Source organism: Tripterygium wilfordii, chromosome 16 (assembly GCF_013401445.1).
Source record: "Tripterygium wilfordii isolate XIE 37 chromosome 16, ASM1340144v1, whole genome shotgun sequence".
Classification (NCBI taxonomy): Eukaryota; Viridiplantae; Streptophyta; class Magnoliopsida; order Celastrales; family Celastraceae; genus Tripterygium; species Tripterygium wilfordii.
Window position 1 is genome coordinate 2,114,107 of NC_052247.1, and position 12,077 is coordinate 2,126,183.

Below are 12,077 nucleotides of genomic sequence, written 5' to 3' on the forward strand. Positions count from 1 at the left end.
GATGCAATCCCTAGACTAGACAATCCAAAGATACAATCAAATATGTCATCTCCATAGATCCAATCACACAACCACGAAATTAAAAGAGCAAAATCAAAACTACAATTCCATGAACATACCTTGAGTAATTGAAACCGAGCACCCACCGTTTGGGACTAGAAACTAGAAAGAGAACTTAGCCACTCATCATAATGGGTATAAACATCAATTTTATAGATGAAAATCAATGTTTACAAACAAAATCACGAAAAACCAAGAAAAACTTAGAGAGAGAAGTAGAGAGAAAACAATGGAGGCAAGAAGTTGGAGAAGATGAATTATCAGAAGGAAGAAGAAATCTTAGGGTTTTCTCCTCCTTTTACCATTGAAAATACCTAACTACCCTTATACAAACGTTCCCCATTGGTTATATACATGATTTACCCCGAATGCCCTTGAAATGTTGTGCAGAAAAATTGCAGTTCCGCTGTGGTGTCCGGACAGGTGTCCGGACGGGTGTCCGGACACTTCATGCGTCCATCAACTTTGAAGCCTCTGTCTCAATTTGTGAAGAAAGCGTCCGGACGGCACTTGAGGTGTCCGGACACCCCCTGTCCGGACAGGTGTCCGGACACTTGCTGAGTCCCAGCTTCTTCTTTCAGCTCCAAAGGTGCCCAATTCAGTCATTTAAACCCGATTTCCTGCAAAACCAACGGGAAACATGTATAAGGGTAAAATTACTTTATTTAAACACAAATGAATTACTATAAGCACTAGAACCTCCTAATTAGATAGTATTAGGACCTCACAATAGAGGTCCGGTCAATTTGTCCCCCCATTGTGGGCTCATGAAGCCCGCACGGAAAAATCCCCCCACATGAGATATTTTATAATACTCCATGACCTCGTCAAGGTAGGAGAATGAGTGTGGTGATGTAAATCAGTATTGAAATCACAACAATATTAATTCACTATGATTAAAATTGAGAAACAAGAACAATAATATGAGAATCACTCTCAAGAACAATGACTCACTCCTAAGAATCTCTCCTAATACAAAAGACTTCTTAATATCAAAACATAATAATTCAATAAATAGGAACCCAAAACGTGTCCACCATTAAAGTAAATGGAGACAATTTCGTATCTCTTTAATGTGGATGCTGGAATATAGCCGAATTTAGTTCCTTGATCAGCTCCTTTGACCTCCATGATGTTAGTTCCTTGATCAGCTCCTTTGACCTCCATAATTTCCTCTTTTTAGTCTTCATCAAATCTTGATGGATTTGTGTCGTGAATATCCTTTTGATAATCATAGGATCATGCTGGATTTGATCATGATTTCCCCTTGATTCAAGCCTGGCCAGTGTTTGCACCAATTCCTGCCTGCATGATACGAGGCATCTGGGTTTCTATTGCATCATGTGGACCTGACAAAGAAAAAATCCCCCACATAAGGTATTTTATAATACTCTTCAGCATTTTGTGCATTCGGTTATTCGATGCCTAATAAGTGAACTATATTAAGATCATTGTGGTATCCCTCACCTTGTGCTTTGTGGGTAGAGTCTATCCATAAGAACATCCCAAAAGATTTCGGTTATTCAAGACCCAACAAGTAAATTATATTAAGATACTTATGGTACCCCTTGCCTTGTGTATAAATAGATGTCATTAATTCATAAATATTATTCTTTGAACCACCAAACTGAAATTATTTTTTTATACAAGGTAATTGAACGATAATGAGGATCCCATTTATGGAGAGTAATTGAACGATATTGAGGATCCCATTTAGTTTATAAGGACATGCCTACCCTTTACTACCAACAAGGCTTCATAATAAAGAAAAAGCTGTGAGGGTAATTTGATGTATCTACAATGAACCGGAACCTTAGAGCGGACAATATTATCGTGTGATGGGGCTCAATCTCCAACAATACATTTTCCTTTGAACTCAAGTACCATTAAATAAGAAAGCTCAGGGAGAAACAAAGTCGTGCGAGTTTGATGTATCTATGGAATCGGTTATAAACCCAAAGTGAGGAATATCGTTGGTGTGAGTGGATTGAATACACATGTGTCTAAGACTTCAACATGCATCGGTTGAATAGAAATCACTAGTGGTCATCACTAACATTCAATCTGTTTGACAATTTTAAAAACATTTTGTGGACCCCACGTTGATAAATAATCTGAACATTTGTGATTAAAACTGCAAGAAAACTACAGTGACTCCTATTATATGAGCCTTAAGTATTCCCTCCAACACCTGCATCATTCATAACCTAGAGAAGAAAACACACAATCAAAGAGTATAGTGTGACAAGCTTACAAGACATTTTCTTAGATGATAATCTAGATAGATCAATCATTCATGACAGGAATTTCTCTGATCACATTTTGTGCCTTTTTTGATGTGATGAAATGACCCACCTTGATTGAATCCTAGAGAAGAGAGTAGTAGAGGAGTAAATCTCTTGCATGCGTTGCATGGCATCCATCATGGTCAACATCATGGATCGATGTGAATTGATCCCCCCCCCCCCCCCCCCATTACTCAACGTTTACTTTTCACTATCTTCCTTAAAACTAATATACCCTTAATTTCCCTGATGAACAAGAAACAGCACACATTTGGGTATCAAAACTCAAGACTCGGTCAGATTCGACGTTGATGTAAAGGCCAGCCCAGCTAGGTTCGCTTTCTCATCTCCCGATGCATATTTGAGATTTGCGTGAATCAATGGAAATATGTGATTTGGGTGATATATTATATACGTACCCCTTTTGCATTCCAACTTCCAAGACTTTCAACTGCAAAACAGAGAATTTGTTGACTAGGATTCTCTTCTTTTCAGTTTTTCAGGATTTGAGTATCCCAGGAAGATGGTCAAGTGCATAATATATATTATTGTTAATTAATGTAATCATAATATAAAGAATAATAAATTAGGGCCACCAAGAAAAGCAGGCATTGGTGACTGCATCCAGTGGCAGTACGAGGATTGTTTGTGTCATTACTCATTTTAGTCTGTTTGCGTGAGCTTCCACTTCTCCGTGTTCGTTGCTTCTCTCAATCTCTCTCCTTGCCCCACTCTCTCTCTCCTCAGTTCTCTCACCTCTCTTCTAAAAATCCGTACGGTTGCAGGCTTGCAGCAACGTCAATACTCTCTCTCTCCCTCCGTCCCCGTTTACGGTTATTTCGAAGCCTTCTTAGGTATATAATACATATAAATGATGTCCTTGAATACATTTCGAGGTATTTTATGACTACATATGTAATTTTTTTGGTGATCGATGATGATATCATAAAAGGTTATCCTTTGACAAATGGTACGAGTCTAAACTCGGACTAGCAAATCCGCATGCATAGAATTTTTTTTACATGACGATAAAGTGAATTCGACTAAATCTCAACAGTTGACCACACCATAAGCAACTCTCCCATAGACACATAGTACTACTAAAAAGTTCAAACCTTAAATCATAGTGATCTATGATTTTAACTCCGGATCACTTTGGATTTTGGAAGAACCCTCCACCTTTCCATTTTAGTGCGCATGTTGCGTACATATTCAAGTAAGAGCAAATATCGCTTAGTTGGTTCATGTAAAACAAATAAGTCCTATTAAAACCAATCACTTCAAAAGATACCACAATATTTTTTTGGGTAAGGTGAAATCCACTCAGCTGTCCATCGGACAACTAATTAGTAAACTTCAGATCATGAATCCTCATGGACTAGTTGAGACCTAGACTGAGACATAGTGTGGAAGATAACGTAGGGTGGTATACACACATGTTGGGCTGAGTAAGGGTTGATCTCGCAAATTATGATAATAGAAATACACATGAGAATTTAACTCATAACTTTCCGATTACGCTAAGAGTTATCGCAATCAAATTTATCATCTCAATTAACCACCGTTATTACCTATAATGTTGAATTAACAAGGAAAGTAAATAGTACAACCACTTTCTACTATCTATATATAGAGACATATATAGGTGACATATTGGTCTTATTACTTGATTTGAGATGCAAAACAATGCATTTAGTTGGATTTGAGTTATTTTTACATATCCAAGATGCAAAGAAAAAGAAAACTAATGAGAATTATGGAGTACAAGTTATAATTCAAAATGGTGCATTTCAAATTACCTTTGAGTAATACATGAACCCAGCCATAATTCAACACATGTACTTATCGTGTATACAACTACAACTGTGTCAAGACTAGTTCCGAATAATCCTGTAAGTGGTACACAATCACAAAATAAAGTTGTAGTCATGTCACCAAGGTTTAAAAAAAATGGAAATGTTAGTAGTTCATTAGAAAATACACCCCAAACATTACAAATCAATATTGTCTATTTTGGGCCAAGGTCCGCACGATTTTGTTTTTATCGAGCCATTGTCATTGATTTTTAAGCTCATAAAAAGTATTGATGGTATGAGAGAGACTGAACATTTGCTTATATGTTATTCGATTAGGTTATGTCAATCCGACGTGAGATAAAGTCTTAACACTTACTCGCACGCGTGGACTGTGTTACATCATACCTAACAAATATCCAGGTAGAGGTCATGTCCAAATTGCGTGTCAAAAGTGATTAACAACATGGGCTCAACGTAAAAAAGCTAAAAGGGTACAATAAAAGCAAAAAAAGGGGATCAAAACAAGTAACCTTAAATCGGATTCCTCGGATGATCTGATGACAGAGAAAGGTGGTCAGGGACCCCATACCCACAACCACTTTAACAAATATTGCTTGGTGAGGTCAAAAAACAAATATTTACAATATTTATCCTCGTACCTAAATGGCACTATTACTGGTTAAATGTTTCAATATTCCAAGATTGTATTCATTTTATGGTTGACAGTCTTGTAAGGGAAAGTGATTCAGTCACAGTGGTTTTAAAGATATTGTTATATTCGGTACTTAAGATTACGATGTCTAACCCCCTTCACTCTCTCTCTCTCTATCTCTCTCTGATCTGACAAATCTCTTCATATCTCTCTTAGTCATTACTCATCACACACATACTCCTTTCCCTCTCTCTCATCCTCTACTTATATTTATACCCCTTGAACACCCCTTGATTTTGTATACTCAGCCCCTTTGAATTGTTTCTTCTCTTTGGTTGATCGATCGAGTCTCATATGTTCTTTCTTGTTTCTTTTTTTTCTTCTTCTTTTTTCTTGATGGGTATTTATGATTTAGAGTCCCTTTTAGGGTTAGGGTTAGGGTTAGCCGGTTAGGGTTCCCATAGTGACCAATTAATCAGCCCATGACTCCTCTCTTTTTGTAATTTTCTTTCATGATGAAGGTGATGAGGAGGAGGAGGACAGAGATCTGATTATCCAGTCGTTGTTTGCGGACGCAGCATCTTCGAGATTCACAAATCTTACTAGGGTTACCAAGAACTGGGTATCCCTCTTTTATGATATATGAGAATCCTGATGATGCTGCATCGGCAATAAATGGCTTTTTTAGCTCCAAATGTTCAAGGTAAACTCTTTGATTCCTTTTTGTTAAACAAAGAACAAAAAACTCTTTCTTTTGTAAATAAAAAGGTGTTGATGCTGCTGTTTCAGACTTTCAGTTTGACTGATCAGTCGGTTCAGTTTTTATGGTTTTATTTAACACTCCTAGTTTCAGTTGTTATTGGCTGATTTTCTTTATTCAGGTGTGATCTCTCTATCCATCTTAGAGGACAGTTTGTTCTCCTTTACTTTGAGTGATGATGAGATTTTAGTGATTTTTATACTGTATGTGAACATCTGGGGTTCAGACTTTATTATATAGTAGGTTTGTTTGTCTGTACTTTGAAGATACAACTCTCATGAACCAACAAAAAAAAAAGCATGAGATGGGGGTTTCTTTTACTTTTTCTTATATACTTCGCTGTAGATCTTGATTTCCATTTTTTGATCATGGATAAAATGGTTGATGATCGAAGTGTTTTTTTTTTATTTTTTTATATATAAATCTGATTGATTATTGATGATGATGAAAATTTAAGGGGAACAAATAAAAAAAAAACTTCTGACTAACAATCCCAACGCAAAAGGAGCCGGGGGAGGGGGTGGTAATCCCGCCCCAGGGGAATGGAGCAACGCGGAGTTTCGACTAACAATCCCATTGGAGTTTCTGCTTGTTCTTGGTCGATCTTCAGAGGTGGTGTGGTTTACTATAGGGCTTTGAATGGGAAAATATTTTGATCGCAACCATGATTTCTTATGCTTATGTTCTTTTTTATTTTTTTTTATTTTATTTGTTTAATGAGAATATGGTCAAATTAAATTGCTTTTATTGAGTATATATATATGACAAGGAAAGAGGAGAATGTTTTCAACTCGGATATTATTTTTTGTATGGCATATAATTATTCTAATATGTTAATGCTTAAAGTAATAAACTTGGTTTAGTAGTTGTTTATTCTTTACTATTAATGCTTTGGCCATTTAAAACATAATAATTAGTTAGATATTATTATTTTTATGTAGCTAGGTTTAAATCTATCACGGATAATCTGAATGGCTATGAAAATTTCTACTTATTTTCTCTCTTGATGATTTGATCTCATAAAGTTTAGTGTTGAATTTGAACGTTCCATATATATATACACAATAAGAGTGAAGAAAACAAGAGCTAATCAATATGCAATTTTGTTTGAGTATCAAAATTGACTCTAACTCGAGATCTCTATAAAATACCACATATATATATGAATGCTATCTGAGCTATTCGTGATTCTCTATGTACCAATGATATATATGATCAAACTTATTTATTGCGTTTATTATTGAATTAGTGCTTCTTTAGTCCTTGTGATTGAGAACGTTTTGAATTAACTTATATGCAACCACGGTTTTCTTAGCCTTCCATAGAATGGGCTCTAGTTCTTTTCTCTTAATTGCGATTATCTTCCTCAATCCTCAACCGCACAATCAAGTCCTCCAAACCGATCTTATTTCGTTTGTATTTTAGATAATTCTTGAAGTTTTTCCACACGGGTGGTAGCTTCTCAATCACTGTAGCCACTTGGAAAGACGTACCGAGCATCATTCCTTCTACATGAATCACCACAAATTTCTTCATTCTGGCATACTCGATGTTGTGCTTCTTATCCAAGTTCCTATAATGCTTTGGCAGTTTTAATTGGACTATACATATTATATAATGTGTTTTCCAGTTCATTGAGTGTATAATTCTTGCACAAAAAATCCGAGTGTTTCCATGCTTTAACCTCAACAATGGTGGTCGATCTTCCTCTCATTCATTGTGAAACTGTGCAAGACTCAAAGTGGTCAATCATAACATCTTTTGCTCCCACCTCTTGAAGTTCACACCGCTAAACTTCTCAGTCTTCTTCCCATCGCGTGTGAAGGAATCGGGTTAGCCAATGTGACAACTGGGGGATTGGTGTTGTTAATTCTAATCCAATCATCTGTTAGCACAATCAGAGATGGGTAGGGGTGTAACTACCACAACTATATTGCTGTAAGAAGTCCCACATCGTTAATTATGATATGTGGACATTTCCCTTAATAAGGGCTAAGTCCACCCCTTAACAACCACTAACACATTTTTCCTAGTTAAGTGAGTTGGGTCTTGACCCACTTGCTAAGTATGGAGAAACAAAGCATTGCAGATCTAATGTATTCATAGAAATAGGACAATCCAAAGCGAACAATATAATTGGTTGTATGGGGTGTTGGATTAACAACAAACACCACTGCCATTGCTAACAGAAAAAATTATTGGTTAAGCATACATATACACAACATTAACATTGAAGATAACATAAATTTATTCAATCATAAGGACATAATCATGCATCGGTTTTATGGTTTAAGGTTTAGGGTTTATAATAAATTCTTTGCGCAACAACAAGATAATGGCGACCCTGCAAAGCCCATGCACTCGCCTCCTTTTTTGAATCCCTTGGTCTTGCATGTTCCATTGCAGTCTGGGTAGTCATTACAGGTTCCCGCTAAGCATTCCATGGCCGGCACGGAAAATGAGCTTGATTTCTCTGCCACTAACACATTAAAATTTTAGTTAATTAACTAGATTAATTAGAACAAAAATATTAAGGATCCTAGTTATCCCAACAATTCATCTTGTCCCTTGACCGATGTAAGTGTAGGGATTCACAAAAGCCGTGATCGAATCAGAAAGTGACATGTTAGTCACTGGGATCTAGTTTACTGAGATCCTTAACGCTTATGTAATTAGAATTGTTAATTATAAACTCTTTTGAAATTCACTACTGAAATGTAAAAGATTGTTTAATGGATGATAGAATTATTATTATTATTACCTGAATTTAGAAGGAGGAGAATGCAAACAATCCCAGCAAAAAAGGTGTATTGAGGTGAAACTTTGAGGGTGGTCTCCATTGGTTTCTTCTTGCTGATTAATTTCTTAGGTTCTTAATTGTGATGAAGAATTAATCAAGTTAAGAGGTTGAATAGATTTATATAATGATTCGAATTTAATACAGGTTGATATATATAAATAAATATATGTATATGTATGTGTATATATTGTGTATCTAATCGCAATTAATGCGTAATCAGGGAAAAAAAGATATGAAAATCTCTCTAAATAAAGATATCAAGAGAAAATCATTTAATTTATTCTTGTACGACCAAATTACTTGAAATGTTAACATATCCCATTTTCGATTAACTATATTACCAGTCAAAATCACCAGCCTAGACGACCCATGACCCAGGCTAAAGTTAACCAGATGGCATATGGCCCATAAAAATTAAGCTTTCTATAGGCCCATGACCTAGAAAGCTCTGGACTAAAATAGGCGCACGGCCTAGAAACATAAACAAGCCCACTCAACCGTGATTGGATGATTAATTTTGTATTGTTAGAAATTTCATCTCACTCACATTAATAATATTATCCACTTTGGTTATCCGGTTCACGTAAATACATCGGGATCACAAGACTTTGTTCTTCTTTGGACCGTCTTACCTAATGGTACTTAGACCCAAGTAAAAGGCCTTATTGATGTAGAGGGAGTGAGACTTAAAAATTTTCTTTTGGAAAATTTTATGTACACACCACATACACATTATTTTTACATCACTTTTTTTTTTTTTAGTTTACATAAATACTTTTATACACAATGACATATTAACCCTTAAACTACAAATTTAAAATAATTTTTTTTATATGTTTAGTTAAAGACTTTTTTTTTGTTCCATCTTTCTTTTCCATTTGTTGGATTAATTGGAGAGGGTTCTTTATGGAGATTTGACGCACCTTCTTCTTGAGGGCGAGCTCCAATGGATACCTGTGCGCGGGTGCCAGCCTCGGTTTTTCCGTCTGAGAGAGAGTCTAAGCTCTCCTTCTGCTCGGTGTTGTGAGAACTATCAATGTATGTGAAACAATAAAAATTCTAATATTTTACAAATCAAGGGTATAATCATCTTTTCACTATAATTTTGTGTGTATACTCATAAGTTTTTGATGTAAACTTATCATGTTCAAAAAGTGATGTAAAGATGATGTTTATGTGGTGTGTAGATAAAATTTTCTTGTTCTTTTCAATCCCTGTATGTATAGTAACACCATTGATAGAGGATTACTACAATTTTAAGCTTTTTCTTTCCTTATCAACAAAAAAATGGGGATAGTAACACCATTAATAGAGGATTACTACAATTTTAATCTTTTTCTTTCCTTATCAACAAAAAAATGGGGATAGGAACACCATTAATAGAGGATTACTACAATTTTAAGCTTTTTCTTTCCTTATCAACAAAAAAATGGGGATAGTAACACCATTAATAGAGGATTACTACAATTTTATGCTTTTTCTTTGCTTATCAACAAGAAAATGGGGTAGATGGAGTCATGAATATATTTAAATGAAATTAATTTTTTTTCAAAATTAAAATTATTAAACTTTCCTTAGTGGATTTGAAATTATGAATTTAATTACGTACCTAAATATACAATGAGAACTAGGGATAAAAAGCACTATATATTTGGATTGCAATATGTTCTTCATTTTGTACAATCAATCTTTGATTAGTTGAGAAGAAAATATAATCATGGAAACTCCCAAACACACCTTTGTGGGTATCTTATGCCTTCTCTTGCTTCTAATTTGTCCTACTTCAGGTAATACTTCAGGTAATACTACTTCACCCTCCAATTGAATTATTATACATTTTTTCAACATTGATTTTTTTTTTCTCTTTAAACTGAATTATATATACGTGTGAACAACCACGTACAGTTATTATCTTTCGAATGTGTACTGAGTAAATTCATGGGTCTATATCGATTTGACAGGCTTGAAAAGGATAAGAAGCCTCGATTGCTTCGGACCGTGCTCCGAGTTTCGCCCAGATTGTGCAACATTTTGCTATGACGAAGGATATAATTTGGGAGGAAAATGTGTTCGTACTCCAGAATATATTTCTTCTTGTTGTTGTAGGCTACCTCCTTAAAGCCAACAATTTTCAATTTGTCATGGGAAGATAAAATTCCACCTTATTAATAATATATAATAAAGATGAAAGACTATCTATGAGTCTTTTTTAAATTATGTGTGTACAATTGATCAAGTGGTCATATATGTCTCTATTTTAGACTGAATTGAATGCTTAATTTACAAAACAATAAGTAAATAAGTGGTAAAAAGGTTGTACACTCAACATACATATATGCTCGACTGCGAACGTCTTTTTGAGCTGTTTTAAAAGTGAAATAATAAGTGTGGACAACTGATTTTGAAACCCATTTATTCAAAAAAACAAAAAACGAGGGAGTCCATAACTTTTATAAGTTAGGACATCCGCATCTGAGCATCAGGGGTGGAACCATGTCTACTCAAGGGAAAAGAAATACCCGATGGTGGGTGAGAAAAAATTGTTATACTTATTGACAACAACTTCATGGAATACATGTGAATCATGAGTAGACCCTTCTTATCCTTGCCTACACACATGAATGTAATTAAACAACATATCGAAATCACAAATAGCCATGACATTTTTATCACTTCAACTAGTGGCTCGGGTGTCTCACGAGCCTTCACTTGCGATCATTCCATACCCATTTTTTTTGGTTAGTTTTGGTGTGCCCTGATTAAATTATGGGTCTATATGTTAACATGTGAATTAAACGTGCCAGACATACATAAAATTTTTTAAGTATATATTGGTTCACCTAGAAATCGAAATCACAACAAAATTTCTTAAGACTTTTAAAGAGCTTCACTAGAAGATTTCAAGTTGTCCATAATTGACCTTGCATTAGGAGGCCATTTAGTACTTTTAACCAATATCTTAGAAAAAGTTTCCTTCCCTTTTCAATTGGGATTCCTCCATTAATTTGTATCAATTGGTTTCTCTTATATGAAAGTAAACCCTAAAGAGGAGGTTTAGATGCCAAAGAGAAAGTAGAAGGGAATAGAAATGGGGATGATCAAAATATTCATGTTGTGGAAAAATATTTGCAGAGTATTTGTATGTACAAAAATGGTAGGAATGCTTATCAAAAAAAAATAAAAATGGTAGGAATTGATATGGAAATGATGTCAATTTAACAAAGTATCCTTAATAGCCTTCGTAATTTGGAAGATGGGAATAATATGGTTAATCGTCATTTTACAACCGCGAGAATGGGAATGGTACTCTCCTCATCTCCGTCGTTAAAATTATTGATTTTAAACTAGGGAATGGAAACTATTTTTGGGAATAGATTTTTTTTTTCTTTTCTAGGTAATTGAGAACTATTCCATATAAATTTACGTTTTGAATATCCAATAAGAGTTTAAACTCGAGAATATGGATTATCGTGTGGATAGATATGATATTGGCATGATCTCCAGGCAAAGATAGATTTGGAGAAAGGCATTTCCCTACGAATTTATTTTGCTCTAAATTGAAGATACCTTTCACATGGTAGCATGTGAAATATGATCGGTAAATTGAACTCTTTGTGGTTGAATTGACCTGCAGAGGGAGGGAGAATAAGAATCTAAAAGATTGTGAACATCAACCAACCCCCAGTTTCAATGTTTGCTCAGATTGAGTACAAATATCTTTTAA